Source organism: Poecilia reticulata, linkage group LG11, assembly GCF_000633615.1.
Source record: "Poecilia reticulata strain Guanapo linkage group LG11, Guppy_female_1.0+MT, whole genome shotgun sequence".
Taxonomy (NCBI): Eukaryota; Metazoa; Chordata; class Actinopteri; order Cyprinodontiformes; family Poeciliidae; genus Poecilia; species Poecilia reticulata.
The window spans coordinates 27,511,924-27,529,650 of record NC_024341.1 but is presented as its reverse complement, the minus strand read 5'-3'; the positions used below and the strand labels follow the sequence as shown (position 1 = coordinate 27,529,650).

At 42.3% G+C, this 17,727-nt stretch overlaps 2 long non-coding RNA genes across 2 annotated transcripts in view; both read right to left on the bottom strand.

The window, feature by feature from the left end:
* Window positions 1–17,727, bottom strand: part of LOC108166714 (uncharacterized) — a 20,901-nt gene that overhangs the window by 1,237 nt on the left and 1,937 nt on the right. Inside the window, exons 3-4 of the long non-coding RNA XR_001777066.1 lie at window positions 15,001–15,035; window positions 13,491–13,560 (exon numbers count right to left, since the gene is read on the bottom strand). This is a non-coding gene — a long non-coding RNA (uncharacterized LOC108166714). The remainder of the gene's footprint in view (window positions 1–13,490; window positions 13,561–15,000; window positions 15,036–17,727) is intronic.
* LOC103473008 (uncharacterized) lies at window positions 11,652–12,148 on the bottom strand. The gene is made up of 2 exons (XR_534960.2): window positions 11,951–12,148; window positions 11,652–11,740 (listed from the first exon to the last, which is right to left on the bottom strand). It is a non-coding gene; the product is annotated as an uncharacterized LOC103473008 (long non-coding RNA).

The window sequence follows — 17,727 nt, the reverse complement described above, 5'->3', positions numbered from 1 at the left end:
TACCTAGCAGCCGCCCGTTACCTAGCAGCCGCCCGTTACCTAGCAACCACCTGTTACCTAGCAACCACCCGTTACCTAGCAGCCGCCCGTTACCTGGCAACTGCAGACCGTTACCTATCAATAAAAGTTACATACAGGTAAGTTTTCAGGGTGTTATAGAAGTTTAGGTCAATAATTATTGAATGTTTCCAGATTATTTCACTTACAACTTGGGAAAATTAGAACTAGAACTTTTTCATGAACTAACTGATTAAATAAGCTCCGACATCTGTTTGAAAAGTTACTTCTAGTTAGTTTTGTCTTATTTCAAGCGCACCAAGACATTTGCACTGGAAACTAAACCAAAAGGACTTGGTTAGATTTTGTGTTTTGCAGTGTAATGGGGGCGACGCCACTGTAACTGGACCAACTGGGCCGAGACCTCAGAACCACGGCAACACCAGAACCGGTTCTCCTGACATTATTTAATCCAAACAGGGAGGATTTGAAGACGTGTCAGATAAACTCCTGTTTATGAAGGAGGTCGAGATGCTTTCTGCGCTTTTTAGCCAAAAGAATCAGCAGAACTGTGGCCCACATGCAACACGAGTCCTGATTGGACCAAGGTCACGGCAGCATCTCTGAGTATTTAGTCTGTCGGCGGACCGTTCTTCATAACATCCACGGCGGGTTCACAGTCGTCGTGTCTCTGCTTATCGGAGCATGCCAGACATTCCCGCCGCAGCGGGTGAATGGATGCGCGGACGTGTTTGTGTTTGTGCGTACATGCTCTGACCTGCGCCGCCAACCTCAGCATGTGAATTCGCCGCCTCTGAATTCCTGACACTTGTAGCGACCACGAGCCAAAACAAGGGACGGTTTCCTGTTTTGTTCTTGGGCCACCCTTTGAAAGGAGAGACTCCCACCGTTTCCACCGTCCACCTCTCTCACACACACACACACACACACACACACACACACACACACACACACACACACACACACACACACACACACACACACACACACTCAGCGCTGCGTTTCTGCAGGATGGAAAGTCCAGGGACGAAGGCTGGGAAGCTTTCAGAGTCACCAGCGGAGAAGTTAGTTTTCCATCTCAGACCTTCACAGCTTTTGTTTCTCATCTTTCCCTGACAGATACCTGCGGCCCATCCCAGCGTGATCAGATCCAGACTAGAACCGGATCAGTACCGGCTGACTGGCTGCAGCTACAGAGACGTCTTTAAAGACTTTAATCTCCTGTTGAAGGGATCGGTTTTTCCTCTCGGTCCCCATCGAGTTTTTCACCAACGGTTTCACTGAAAAACATCAGTTCAGCTCTTCAGACCCGACTTTGAAGGAAACCCATTACGCAAAATTCTGCACATTTTTACGCTTCCATTTGGGTCTAAACTGCTTCTAAAATCAGACCAAGCACAAAAAAATAAATAAATAAAAATAAAATAAAAACACCCAGCCAGTTATTTAGCTGTCACCAGTTTCCTGGTGTCTGGAAAACTAGCCGTTTCAAAACCCTCAAAGTTGTTAGGTTGCATTCAACTGGCAATCCACCGTTACCTGGCAACCCCAGTGACCCCGTTACCTAGCAACCAAAAGCTGAGCTCCAGCACATTTGGTCAGCTGGTTTTATGTGCTGCACAATGGCTTCTGGAAAAGTGTTTTGCTGTTGACTCACTGTTCAGAAACCACTTGCTAGATTTTGGTTGATTGTACAGGAGGCTCTACTAACGTTTCTCAAAGATGTATGGTTGTATAATTGCGTACCTGTTTGCAACCATTTTCAAGTGTGAGTGTAACTGTTGGCTTGGTGGGCGTGGCCAAAAGCAGCTTATTTGGATTTAAAGTGGCAGAGGCCCTGAAACAGCTCAGAACTGAAATCTCATTATCTAAGGCTGAATCTGTGCAAAAAAATTTATCAGCATGTTTTGTTTCTATCCTAACATGTTCAGGGAAACTCAATAAGTCAAATTTAACAGCAGCCACGGATTTCCAATCGGTTTAGGGTCGGAGTTTTGGAAAATCCAGGAAGCCTGACGTTGTGCTACGTTGGTTTGGGTTTGTTTTGATCTGGTTTTCCTCCTTCGCACTTTGTGCAATGCACCAGTACCACTGAATCAGACCCACAGCATGATGCTACCACTGCCATGTTCCATTGTGGGCAATAGATAAACCAATAAATACACAATGCCCAAAATATATAACATCTCTCAATAAGAGACAACACAGCATTAAACACCTTGTGCATCCAATTATTGATCAGTGAAGCTGATAAATAATCCCCAGATCAGCTTTGATCTGTTTCATGTTTAGTCCAGCAGATAAATAATCTAGAGTTTACTAAAGAAATGCTGTTATTAGATTCTAGGTAATTAAACGTTTTCTGACTAAAAAAGGAGATTTTTTTTCTTTTTGCATCTTTTAATGCATTTCTAATATTGTATGAAAGAAATTTAAATAAAAAATCTGCAGAATATTAACATTTTTAATCAGATTAATCATCAGAATAATGAATAAATGACTAAAATAATTGTTATCTGCACGCATACTTCAATCAGGCTTACATAATCGAGCAGCAGGTCAACATGTTTTGGTGCAGAGTGATGGTGGAGGAGCTTCCTGTCCCAGTGCAGACTGGGGATCTGATGCTGCCGTAAATAAACAGCGGGGGAGGCGCTAGCAGCACCGGCTCTTTTATTGGAAAGTTTGATTGTTCTCAGAGTCAAAACAACGCACGCTAAAGCCACCGCGGACTGGCATTGTAATAACAAACAATCCTTATTCTGTGCCATCTGAATGCCGAGGCGGCGGCAAGGAGCGGCAGCGCGGAGCTGCAATAACAGGAACCGCTCAGCGGCCCCTGCGGCGCTGCAGATAAGAGCCCCGCTGAATGAGGCCCCAGGCCTTCGCGCGCCGGCCGTGAATAAGGCTGGAAACATTCTGCCACTCAGGACAATGCAGAGCCTGGAATGTGACGCGTCCCGACCGACACCGGCGGCCCGGACAACGTCAAAACTGACGCCGACACCTTGATGAGGAATATTTGTCTCAATAATCAGCAAGAATTTGTCCTATTTTTATCCCCAGAAGGCTGTGAGGTCATGGAAAAGGTAAAGGCGCCGATGGAATGCTGATGCTTCGCAGACCCAACAGGGATGAGCCATGTCAACGCACAGCGTCAGTTATTACAGCTAGAGACCAGAGATCAGGCTCAAATCTGGGTTTCAGCCTCCAGAGACACATAAAGACAGTTACAAAGTCGGCCTTCTGTCACCTGCAGAACATTTCTGTTCCCGCCAGACCTGCAGCAGGGGTGTCCAAACTTCATCATGTGGGCCAAAATCATCAAGTGACAATTAAAATGCATAATGTCCATCCGTTTTCTTACACCTTGTCCATCAGTGGGGTCGGGAGGTGCTGGTGCCTCTCCAGCTAGCGTACCAGGCGAGAGGTGGGGTCACCTGGACAGGTCGCCAGTCTGTCGCAGGGCAACACAGAGACACACAGAGACACACAACCATGCACACACACACTCACACCTAGGGACAATTTGGAGAGGCCAATTAACCTGACAGTCATGTTTTTGGACTGTGGGAGGAAACCGGAGTACCTGGAGAAAACCCACCATGCACAGGGAGAACATGGAAACTCCATGCAGAAAGACCCCAGGCTGGGAATCAAACCCAGAGCCTTCTTGCTGCAAGGCAACAGCTCTACCAACTGCACCACTGTGCAGCCCTATTAAAATACATAATAAAAAAATAAGTAGTGCATGTTTTATGGTAGGAAGGACATGTTCTTTATTGCAAACCCAAAACTTGTAAACAATTTTGCACTTTGCTGTACTAAAAGTTTTCTTTTAATTCAGTGTTTTTCAACCTTTTTTGAGCCGAGGTTCATTGTTTTAATTGAAAAAATCCCGAGGCTCACGACCGACCAAAAATGTAAACAAAGATACTCTGTAGCCACCTATATTACAAATATAGTCATTCTTATCAATGTGTCTTGAATAGGAATCAAATAAACACAAAAATGTATTTTTATCATATTTTACATTTCTTATTTCAAACTGAACTTAACATGTCCACTTCAAAAATACACCTGAACAGTAACATTCATGCATCACTAATTCTCTTGTTTTAATGTAAAATGCTCTGCACCTGCTGCCATCTAGTGGTAAGAAAATTACGTGATTACGCTGCTAGTCACTACTACGGCACTCAAAGATGGCATTATTTTCAGATAATTCGTTTTCAAAAATTCTTTTAAGACCAATTACCGTATTTTCCGGTCTATGAGCACACCATACTATAAACCGTACCTTCAAATATTTTTTACCCCCCACCTCCCGCAAACTTACATATATCAGCCGCACCGGGCTGCAGGCCGCTGGTATCTCTGCTGCCCTCGGTTTCCCATTAAGACCCAGCAGCGGGCAGCAGAGAGCTGCGTCCTAATAACTGCTGGACATATTAAGGACGCAGTTCTCCGTCTCCAAATCCGGTTTTGTTCACGCCGAGTTTACGTGCAGCGGCTTTATTTCCCTSCTGTAGTGCCAGATCGATGCTCCTCAACTTAGAAGCTGCATCATATGAGTTTGAGAACATTTCTCCGTCGTGCCTGCTGCTAGCATGGCTGCTAGCATGGCTGCTAGCATGGCTGCTAGCATGTGCTTGTTCCAAATGAAAATTAGCGCGTTCCTCTTTGATTTCTAATTTTGACTTCCAATGATTCACTTCCTGCTAAAGCGCCCCCTGGTGGTTGAAGAAAAATCCACAGAAAAGCCGCATGTTCAAAGTGTAGGAAAGAAGTAGCAGCTTATAGTCCAGAAAACACGGTAGATGAAATTGGATCATTTCCACGGCACACCTGACGATCACTCACGGTACACTAGTGTGCCGCGGCACAGTGGTTGAAAAGCACAGTTTTAATACAGCAAAGTGCAAAATCAGGACACAGTTCCTCCACTGAGATAAAACACTGATTATCGGTTATCAGAAACACCTTTTGGCAGCAGAGCTAGACTTTTTTGATGTCCATCATTTTGACTGACGGCATCAAAAAAGTTCTTCTTCTTTTTACCCATCAATTTTTAAATTCTCAGTTGAATTTATTTTGTTATGCGATTTAATTAATTTTCAACAAGTTGAACAGAGAATCCAGGTCCAACATCAGGCAGATGAACACGTCTAACTTTTTCTCTGCAGTGACTAAAACCACTGACTGTGGCCCAAAAACCTCACATGAAACAACGAAAACGACTCCAGTTGAAGTATAAACGGCTGCTCGCATCTGGAGGAACAATCTGTACTAGAGTTTAGATCGGCCCTAAAGAGTCCAACCCGGCCCGGACCAAGCAAAGAGACACCGTGTCCAAACCGACTGATTAACTTTAATTAGAGGCTTGAGGTTGAATTTACCCAGACGTTACTTTAATTAGGCTTCTACTGCTTAAGTGGAGCAACTTCCATCGTTTTTAGCTTTTATTTAACGTGTTCCGGCTCCATTTTGTCGCTTGTTGTGACTGCAAGGTGAATCAGGTGCAATTCTTCTGAGATGTGTGACTGATAGGATGTGCAGCGCGCTGCAGTTATTACCGTCTAATTAAAGTTCTTTCCTCAACTAGCTGCTTACTCCTCTATTCAGACTATAAATAGATCAGCACTCCCTCTAGTTTTCTTTGCTCTGTTTGTGCTGCAGGATTATTAAAATCAGCTAAACGCTGTTAGCAAGATTCATTCAGTGATCATGTCAGAGATGGTATTCAGACAGGATTTTTTTATAATCAATGTTTTAGCTGCCTCTGCGATTTACTCTGTGCATAAAGTCTAAAGTGTCTGCGCCTCTGCACCAGGTACGGGTGTAAATTATAATCCGTCAAAATTACAGATTTTTCTATCATTTAAGAAAAAAATAAAAGGCCAAATACAGAAAATGGTTCTAATTTAAAAACTACTTTTTTAAGGCGTCTCTCATCTCATTTTAATAATCTTTGATGTTCCCCAATAACTAAAATGTTAGCTACGCTAAACCTAAAGTGCTAATCATAAACATTAGCTCTGCTAATGCTAAGGCGCTACACCAACACTGTATTTAGCAGAAGCTAACGCTAAAGCGCAATGCATTCATGGTATTTAGCAGAAGCTAATATTGAAGTGAAACACCAACATGACATTTAGCGGAAGCTAATTCAGGAGCGCTAACTTTAACTGCCCCTGAAAAGCCACATCCCTCGAGCACCAAGATAATTTTGACATTATAATTTACATACACACATACATCATTTACACAGAAGTGATGCGTAAACAGTCTCCATCCACTTCAAAATAAAAGCAAGAATATAAACTTTTAATTACTTGAATTCTTAACAGTTCAAAACCAAAACCAACACAGATGTAGACCTGTAATTAACTGAAAGTTTACAAAACAGCCAAGTAAATTAATTTAGGGGAAGCTAAGTGCACTAAACATTTTCAATGTTAGCAAATAGCTAAAATGAAAATTAGCTTGGCTACTAGCGCTGCTAGCAGAATCGAGTTTAATGATCTGGAAATGGAAAAACAAGAAATCTGTGAGGGGAAAATAAGTTTTTACCAGCCAAGATGCTGGTTCTGGTAACTTTCTATCAGAACCAGCATCAAGCCAATCAGCAGTCTGGTTGTCTGGTTCCACCTTCATGTCCATCCAGGTACTGAACCTCCTCTGAACGGATCCAAACGGGTCGGGTAGAACTCGGTTTAGGAGATGCTCTGGCCCACTTGTCCAGCTCTCATCAAACATGTTAAAATCTTTATTTTACTGCTTCAAAGAGTCCAAAATGTTCCCTCCCAAGCCGCTAGCAGGAACTACGATGAAGAGCTGATCACTCTCAATGCGCTTTATTTTGGTTTTTATCTGGACTTGTTGATTAAAAGCTGTTTTCTCAATTTATTTGAGGGCATCGAGGACCAGATGGAGACAATCCAGGGACCTCCTCCAGCCCTCGGACCTTATGTTGATCTAGGACAGCCTTCAGTGAATGTCTTAGCTGCTGGATGCTCTAAAGGAAAATATTTGGAAAAACCTAACCCATATTTCAGAAACAAACAGGAGAATCAGTTTTTATCATCAGCGAGCAGAGAAGCCCGATCGGCAGACCTCCCTTCCTCCCATGTTTCCAGTTATGTAATTACGATAAAGATTTGCTCTACACTTTATGTCTTGTTTTGTGAACAACAAAAGCAGGAATGTAGACACCACAGTGAAGTGGACTGGTTCCTCTGGAGGGTAAACTGGGAGAAACAAACCTGTGGTTTTGATCCAAGCTACGTCTCAAGGCCTCACAATCATCCCAAACTTAGATTAATCAGTTCAAACAGAGATACAGCCTCCAGAACACAAAACGCCTCATGATGGAGGCGGAACAAACCAGCGGCAGAGAAAAGGAGGATACAGCAGTTTATCTGGAAATTACAGGAATCTGACGGTAAACATTCATTAAAATAGAATCTCAGCTAAATCGGAGATTTGTGTGGATAAGAGCTGAAGCAGAGGAGACGTGGAACTGCAGGTCTGGCTATAAATCACAGATGGATGCTGCTGCTAAGTGGGTTTGCAACATACGTGTTAAATGAGGGATAATTGCTCCTCTGATAGCAGCAGGGAAACAAGTCGAGACTAAACGAGGCTCAGTGATGGCTGGATTGTGCAAACCCGGCATGAGAATCGTTTCACGGTGAAGAACGGCTGTTTGACGTTCTCACCACAGGCGAAGCTTCTTCACCAATTCTCTGCTTAATTCTGCTAAGCTGTTCATAAAGAAGCAGWAGATTTCTGGAACGGCGGATTGGACCAAAGCAGAAAGCAAAAAGAGTTCAAACGTATAAAACTGCATCCCATGTATGATCCGCCGTCATCAGCATGTGAGGGAACTGCAGTTTGTTTCGGTCTAAAACTATTATAGTCAACAAAAACTGAAAATAGAGAAAATATTTTCTTTACCTGAAATGAGTAAAACTATAACTGCGACTATATTGTGCATTTGTAAAACTAACTAAAAACATACTGAAATTATACAAATATCCTTTGTTTGCTTTTCGAACTGATGTGAAATGGTTTTTTTCTCCACACAAGCGGTTTACGTCGGCTGTCGGCAAATTACGGCGTCTCATTCTCCGCCTGAAAAGTTGTGATAAACCAGCTGGTTGTTCAACAATAACTGAAAACTTCTTATTAAAGATGGTTTCATTACCCAGTCGATGAATCCTTCGTTTCAGTTCTGCACCTAAAAATTAACCACAGTATGAAAAAACTAAACCACTAATCAAAACAAAAAATAAACAATGTTTATCTAATGAAAACGAACAAACACACTAAATAAAACCAAATGAATTAGACAAAAAGTCACAACAAAATAAAACTAAACTAAAATAAAAAACCTGATTTCAACACTGCAGGTCAAATTAAAGTGCTGATCATTATTTCACAATAATGTCCGTCCTACCTGGACGGAGATCGTTTTATTAGCTTAATTAAGTATTTAAATGGAGTCCAGCTGCTGGTAAAAGCAGAGCTGAGCCTGGACACAGATTTCCTGTTAACACTGAGCAGCATGTGACCTTCAAAACGTCCTTCATGACTTTGACTGCAGAGCCGCTGAAGCATCAGGCGGGCTTTGAATGGACGCCTGCAGGCTCCAGGTGAGGAGCAGCTGAGTTCAGATCCAGCTAGGAGGAACAGTTTCAATTTGCTTAAAACCAAATATTATTCCTGGAATTTGGTTCCTCTGTGATATTTAAAAACAAACGCCTGCGTAATTGTTCGCCTGTGAGTCAGGCTGAGCTGGAACCTCCCCAGAAAGGACGAGGAAGTTCAGCAGGTTGTCACGGCGGGCGGACAGGTTTGATCTGAGAGCTACCGTATTTCTGATCCGGTCTGCCGCGGCACGAAGAGCAGAAAATAATGTTGCCATGGGCCAAATGGTTTTCACAACAAAACACTCCCTGTTCCTGCCGCTCCTGAGTCACCGAGGGCTGGGAGCCGGGGCCTTTTCTGCTCAACGTCTCACAGGAGTAAAACGAATAAAATTAGACCTGAGGCCGCAGAAAACAACTAAGTTAAAGTATTTGGAGTAGAGTCGGACGGAGAGGCCAAAGTAGAAACGCAGTAAGCGAAACACGCCATTAGCATCTGAAGCTAGCTGGGCAGCGTCTGATTGTCTGAAGGATCAGAAAACGGTTACCATGGCAGCTTCAAACTGGGCCGGGCGCCTCGTTACTTACGGTCCTTACAGAACAAGAGGTTCAGGCTCCAAAAATCCATTTCAAAATATCAAATATTTACAAGAGTTTCTGAATGTTTGCTAACAAAACCGCTGTGAAAGAAAGAAAGTGATCCACAAAAACGTTCAACTCAATCAACACATTCACAAATGAAAACTCTAAATTATTTAAATAAAACAGAAAAAAAATCCATATCATTTATTCATCCAAAAGGTTTTTACTGGAGCCTCATAACTGCACCACAAATACGGAACACCAACAGTGCCAAAATTCCATAATCTAAAAATGTGACACGTAAAACACATTTAAAAAATTACTAAATTAAATAAAACCAAACTGCTCAGCTGTACTTTGTCATAATATTCTGACCCAAACTTGTAGGTCCAGACGAAAACAAACCTATAAAATCAGTTCTGCAGCTGTGGATGAAGAGTTAGAAATATAATGCTGGTTTGAAACCTCAAATGAGCATTGACAGATTCTGATGAACCTGTTCATCTAAAATAATATGCAACAATGTGGAGATTTGTGTGATTAGATAAAATCTGATCTCTAAGCGTAAAAATGATCAAATCCACATAAATTCCCAAACAAATGCAATAATTTCAGAAGCTGCTGTTTTATATCTGTGACATTTTCAGCAACAAAAAGCTGCTCAATCAGAACCACGAAGATATAAATCAAACAGATTAGATCGTTACAACGCAGCATCAGTCGGGTTTATGCTGCAATGATCTGAACAAAACACTTCAGAGATACGATTAGAAAGAAATCCTGTTTTCTGCTCAGGTTTGGACAAGTTGTTTGGTTTGAGGAGAGCGAGTCGATCCACTGCTCCCTCTGAGATAAGACATGACTTCCTGTGATTGTCCCTCCCTGAGTTGTTCCAAAGTGGCTCAAACGGGTCGAGTTTACGGAGATGTTTGGGCCTGGAGAGCGTCAGGGAGGACACCTGAGCATTCCTGGTGCAGCGTTGTTTGTGTGTCTGGGGTTCGGTCGTGTAGGGGTTCTGTCAGATAACGACCTGATCTCCAGAAAACCCGAGGGTTACCACACCCTGACAGGCCGAGGCATCCGGCCTGCCATCTGATCTGACGCTTCAGCCAAACGGCGTGAAATCTGCGCAGCGTGAGAAGATCTGGGCTCAATCTCCAAGTGGGAAGAGTCACGAAACAAACAAACAAACCTGAGGAATAACGGTTTGGGTCGGAACGTCTTCAGCAGGTCGGAGGAAACATGAGTCCCAGTGTTTACAGGCGGAGGCGAGAGCATGACGGAAACATGATGGAAACGTTGAAAACGTAACGAAAACGTGACGAACATTATGAAGATGAAAACATCTCAGACCTCCAGCCGTAAAAACGTTCTGCTCAACTCTACACGCGTTTCTCCCCCCACAGATGCTCACAAGTGACGGATTTCAAATCCAAGTCACATCTGAAGTCAAATCAAATGAATTAAAAGTTAGCGTGCAAAGGACAAATGGATTTAGATCATTTATATCTGTTTTGGTCAGCAGAAAAATGAGCGGGAAACTAAACCATCAGAAACCAGAAGAGCAGCAGAGGAGCAGAGATGCTGCATTAGAAATAAAAACTCCCAGCAGCAGCTTTACAGAGGCGATCCGCACCGTTCATAACTTCACTCCTATAAACTGTTTAAAGGGGGTAAATTATTCTTACAGGGGAGCTGAGGCAGCGTGATAATCCCTCCCTCTGCATTAAACATTAAAAATTGTTCACAAGTTTTAAACTTTTCTTAAACTGCGAGTCCAACTCGAGTCTGAAGTCCCGTTTATGGGCCTCGAGCCCCAAACGAGCCTCTGTCTCCGCCTCCTCCGCTGCAGCTTCGGCTCCCATGACCGAGTGTTTCAGGAGGAAACGACTCGTTAAGCTGATCAGCATCTCTACAAGTCGCTGCGCTTCCTGGTTTCCTGGAGAGACGCAGCGAAACAGGAAGCAGCAGCGAACGCCTTCCTCCCAGGCGAGCCGCCGCTTTCTCTTCCCGGTTTCCCCAAAGTGAAAGTTTGTCCGAAGCCGACGGATCACAGCGCCGAGCCGCTGCAGGAATGTTGTTGTACAACAAACAGGGAGCAGCGATTACAAGCTTTCTCTCTCTGCTGGAGGGGAAATCTCCAGGGAGTTCCTCAGGGTTTTAGCGCTCTTTAGCTCGGTGTTTTCAGCCGAGCATCACAACAAACATTTCCTGGGAGGTCTGAGTTGTTCCAGCACAAAACCTCAAACTTTACTGGTGGAACCGCAACACGACGGGTTATTACTGGTGCAGGAGCTCAAAATAAAAACTACAACAATCCAAATGAGCTTTCTCTGCTAAATACGTGTAGCGCAGTTGAATCTGCGTTGTGTCTTGTGAAAATAACAGCCAGACAACAGCTGAGCTGAAGGCACTTTTAATGCTCCTGCATCCAAACAGCAGAAAATAGTGGTCAAAACAGGCCTTTTCTGATCAGTGCTCCACAGCGCCTGTTTAACCATGAACAGGACTATTTTCAGCACATGGATGTAGCATTTTCATTAGCAATGTTTCATGAAGTATAAGAGCAGCTAAATGTCTGCCAACACGGTTCTAGCACTGTTTAGCAAGGTTTGAGTGCCCCAAAGCACATTATTTACAAAAACATATTACTTATACTTAAAATGCACTTATTAAACACAGAAAACAAAACTTCATACCTTCTCCCACGGAATCCGAACAGAAAGAGCGCGACGGAGAGCGTGGGAAAACCTTTCATGAACTATGACCCGTTAATTTTTCTCCTTAAACCCCGAATTAACACCCAAAACAACAATATATGAACTCAATATGTTCAATAGTAGAGAAAACAATTCACATTTTCATTCACAACACACCACATTTAAATAGAAATAATAATTTTGAAACAGGAAGTTATTCGCTGTTTTGCAATGGATTTGCCGTCTTTTCAAAATAAAAGCTACCAGTGCTCATACGAGTTCCCACCGGAATAGCTTATCACTTGACAATCTAGTGTAACAACATCACACTGCTACATACGCAACACAAGTCACATTTAGACACAATGGAAACACAAAGCAAAGGTCACCCTCACTACGACATTAGCTTTGGTTCCCCGGAACGTCAAGATGGCCGTCCCATCAGGGAGAAAGCATCCACCAATACGGACTATCATCTGTTTAGTTTCCTCCTGAAGCAGCAGGCAGCTGGTAAATATGTCCATAATAATGTTAGTCAGCTGCTGGGTCAGTTTTAGAATAAATTCAATATTGTTTAAAGGGAAATTCAGGTACCAACAAGCTGAACAAAGATTGAGATTCAAACTAATATAAAATCAGGAGACTACAGAGCACATTTACAACAAAAGTACTAAAAACACAAAACAGCGAAATCTGTTAAAAGAAACGTGCAGCTGAGTGGGAAGATTTCATAAAATGAGGTAGATGTTTATATTTAAAGTAAATACCAGCAGAGATGGAAACACAAACGGTTCTCATGTGACGTCACACTGGGAACTTTGTATCCGACGGCCATCTTGGTAGGCAGTTGGTATGGAGTTGCTATGACAACAATAAAACCACAAACTTAGAACTATCTCTCGCCTCATTCCTAACTTATAAACAATATAAGTACATTATATATATACTGTAGTAATTATGGCCAAACTAGCAACATTGGCTTAGCTAATGTAGCTTTTATCTGCTAGCTAGACAGACATGTAGCCTGTGTGTTACTCTGCTGGTCAACAGAACTTAGTCATTCACATAAAGAGTTTGCACGTCCTTTACAAGTCCGTTTACATATTGATCGTATGTGTTCATGGATTTCAGGTGAAGCTCCTCCACGGTGGATAAACTCTTCATGTTCACTAGTTAACTACGTCATAATCAGCTTGTTCACACCGTCTGACACGTCTCATAATCCGTCTCATATGGGTCGATCCCAACAGCAGCCATTTTGTTGACATATATTTACTTTGCATATTGGTCAATAATGTCAACATATTTTCTTTCTGTTGTGTCTCAAAGCCATATTAACTAGAGTTTATTCTGCGCTTGCCTACCAAGATGGCGGCTCAGTGGCGCGGACAATTTCCGGTTCAGAGTTGTGGGATTTTTGTTCTGGTTTGTTTGGATCAGCTGCTGAGAGGAAGGATCTGTGGTAACGCTCCTTTGTGCAGCTGGGACGCAGCGGGGCATCACTTCAACGGAAAGCTAAAAATCCGCTGACATGTTTTACCTTGTGAGGCGTTGAATGGATTCCTACGCTGTGTCAGAGCGCAGAGGTGAAAGGGTGCAGGATCATCACACTGCAGGAGACAGAGAGTCAGTGGGGTCAAAGTTCAGCACAGCTGGGAGATTTATTTACTTCATTTTGCTTTGGGTCAAAATAAATCAAGTCTTTAATTATAAGTTTTCTTAAAGGGACGGGTGGGGAGAATGTGATTCTACAGGCTGGTTCACCACTGGAGGTCCAGGAAGACTTTCAGTTTTAATTAACACAAAACTATGACTTACACTTTAAAATATGTTCACTAAACTATTAAGGCATTCATTTTCTAATCGAGTTTTCAGCTTTCCCTCTGATTTCCAGGTAAAGTCGATTTAATTTGACTAAAAAGCAGATTTTGGTTCATCCAAACTGCATTTATTTACTTTATTAACACTTAAAAAAATGACCTGAATCCTGTTATTAATCATGAGAATAAACTAAATCTCAAATCAAGCTCAACAGAACCAGAGAACTGGACGCTAAAACCTGCAACACCGTCTTATTGATCTATAACTATAAAAGTATCTGATTACTTCGTCCGTTTAATTAAAATATTTCACGCTTATTTTATTTATTAACTTAAAAAAACCAGAAGTCCTTCAGGCTACTTTCTCACCGCAGCTCTTTATGCTCAACTCTGATGTTTTGCTGAAATCAGATTTTTTTTTTCTCCTCCTGTTTCTTCATGCTTCTAATGACTGTGAAAGCAGCCAGACGTCTGTGTGAACGGTTCACGGCCCAAAGCGAACGCTGATGTTTACGGAAGTAACAAATAAATGCCGGATTGGATTTTAGAATCATGTCGTGAAAAAATGTCAAATTTAGGCAAAAGGTTAAAAATCAGACACATATAAATTGGATTTGGGTTCATTAGCCTCTGACGTGATGGGTTTAGAGTAAAAATGCTGGAGTGCAAATGCATGCCACACTTTTCAGATTTTTATTTGTGAACAAATCTATAAAGTTATGCATCATTTTCCTCCCATGTGTTTTTCTCAGATTTGATCCCAATGAGCCCTGAAACCTGTGACAGGGTGTCGGTACTTTTACAGTGTTCTGGTTCTGACCCGGTTATGAACTCGGTTCTGTCCGGCAAACAGGTTCTGAACACAAACACTTGAATCTCCCTCTGATTAGCAGCGCGGCCAGGATCATCCAGACCCGAGCCAAGCGGGCCGGTACCGCCGCACTGTTTCCCCGTTGCCGTGGCAACCAGCGTGGCAGATGGAGTCGCGCGTCGCAGGAAGCGGCGCGCGGACAACAGGATGTGCCCTGGCTCCGTCGCCGGGGGTCGAAGAATTCAAGGAAGTTCTTGCGCTTTGTGGAATGGGCTCAGGAATGCGCGGCGTCTGCTGCATGTTTTCTGTTTGTAATGGGCCGAGCCGGACCGCGAGTCGGAACCAGCGGGCTTTGAAGGCGATGTTTGGACCTGGAGCTGCAGGGAGCCACTCACTCACTCACTCACTCACTCACTCACCTCCAGATTCGTCTGCGCCGGTCCAGACGGGTCGCCTGGGAAACGGAGGCAGATTTCAGATCAGATGAACATCAGGAGGAATAAAATTATTCAAATTTAACATTTTAAACTAAATGACGTCTAAAAAAAAAACCTTTCAAAGAATATTTTTATCAGCATTTCTTTTCAAAAAGTGTTGATGGATTCCTCCAATCCATCAACATAAAAAACTAACAGCTGTTCTTTCAGTTTCCCTAGAAATGCACCGATCTGAAAATCCGGGCCGATATCAATATCCAATATTTATATTATTATTGTAAACTAGGCTGCAACTATTGCAGTTTTCCGATCTTTAAAAAGCCTGACCTGCTGATTCCAATTTTGACTGAAAACCTTTTTCTTTTGGCTAAAATGTTGCTGAACATATTAAGAAAGTGTCAGAGCAGGAAACGGTGGAGTGACTGTTGGTAAACATGCAGCGCTGGCCTGGTGGGCCGGTCTGCCAGTAAAACCTCTCACTGCAGAGCAGCAGAGCACAGAGGCTGATGCTTGCAGCTTCACTAAGGGAGATCAAATTGGCTTCACATGTCAGCACCATCACAGAATTAAGGAAACTGGCGCCAATAAATCGCTGCACCCCTATCCCAAAAAATGTATATTTATTGCTACATGTTGGCCCGTCATGATAACAAATTTTGCTGGATGATAAATTGTCCCAGAAGTTATTGCGATAAACGATAATATCGTACTATTGACTCTAACATAATGGTAATAATGGCCTAATAATGCAAGAACACATTCTCAAATATCAATAAACTGTAAATTCTAATGAACTGGGAAACATTTTACATATACAAAAGAAATAAAAACATCAGAAACACCTGCCATGTTTTTTAGCAGCAGTAGAAAAAACAAAAACAAGGAAAATGTGAATTCTAACAGAATTTAACGTGAGAAAATCTCGATGTTTGTCTAATTAACTCAAACTCGTTGATGGAGTTAATAATAACATGATAATATCCTAAATCGTTGAATGGATCTGAATTATGGATCTGTAATGCTCTACCTTTAAAAAGATAAATATCTTAATATTTTCTTTCCGTTTATTCCAGTAGCTCTGATGGTGACACTGATAAAGACGGTTCTGTCGGGTCGGGTCGGGTCGGGTCGGGTCGTTGCTCCCTGACGGTAATCTGTTCTTTAACCAGTGAACCTTTAACAAATCTGAGCCTCTGACCTCTGACCCCTCCCTGCAGCAGCCTGACACGCGCTGCAGAGTTCTGGACGTTTCTGCCACGACTGGCCGTCTCCCCGACGCGTGGAGGGAGCCGCAGGTCAGAGGTCAGGGGGGTCGCAGGTTGGCACCACAAACAGGAAGTCCCTGCAGCCTGGAGGTCGGAGGTTTCACTCTCAGGTCCACTAGCGCCTCGGACACCTGGAGGACGGGTCCATGTGGACGTCCGTCCCCCGTCTCTGCTGCGTCTCTTCACAGGAAGGCGCAGTGGAGGGAAACGCGCTGCGACACTAATGAGGGAGAAACGGCTGGGCTGATGAAAGCTGCAGGATCAGGGAGCGCCTCTGAAACCTGACGATGGCGCTTCAACGCCGGGGTTAACAAGTTTGACCTTCAGCCCCCCAGCAGGTCTGAAGGTCGAAGACAGACACACAGACACGCAGGAGACACATGAACGGAGCTGAAGACACCTGGTTCATTATCCAGGTGAGTTTCACTGAAGCTCAAATCTTCAGGATCAGGAAACACAAACCTGAACCTGCTGCACGTTTTCAAGTCGGTTTAAATTTAACATCATACTGTGACTAGACAGGTATGGAAGCCCGTTTTGCCACTGGAGTAGTTTTTGCCCAAAATACTCAAATTTCTGAGATTATTCTCCAGAGATTTGAGATTAATTTCTTTCAAAAAAAAAAATCTAGAAAAAACTTCCAAAAGTTTGACATTTTTAACTTTTGAAAACTTTCTAAGTTTTTTCTTTAAAACTTCTGAGATTAATTTCAGAAATTTGAGTTTTGTTTTTTACCAAATTTTCAACTATTGGAGCTCTGATTTTTTTTTTCCTAGAAAATTTCTGAATTTAATCTCAAAATTTCTATTTTATGTAGTTTTTTTTTTTTCAATGTATAATGAGCCCTAAAGCACCATCAGATGATGAACAAATTCTGTTTAAATTTAACCAGTTCAAGTTCGATTAAACTCAGTTCAATATGAAGATTTGCAACAAATATTTTAATAAATTAGTATTAGATGCCACTGTAGATGGAAAAAAGGAGGAAATATTTGCAAAAAAAAACCTCAGAAATTATGAGATGAATCTTGGAAATTTTGTATGAAAAACTTGGAAAGTTTCCATGTTTTGTTCCAGAAAATGTCTGAGGTAAATTTCAAAATGTCTGTTTTTGGACAGAAATTTACTCCTTTTTTAAAATCTAGAATGAGCCTTATCATGCCGTTGTATGACGGTGATTCAATTCTGCAAAAAGTAGCTAAATTTGATTAAATTGAATTTACAGCAAATATTTTTTAAATACATTCAGATGTTGTAACTAAACTCATTGAATGTGATTTAACTGAGTTAAAATTATATAGTATGGCGCCGTTTGTAATTTAATATTTAACTTCAAACTAAATATTTAGCTCTGAGCTAACTGATTAGCTCTGAGCTAACTGTTTAGCTCTGAGCTAACTGTTTAGCTCTGAACTAACTGATTAGCTCTGAGCTAACTGTTTAG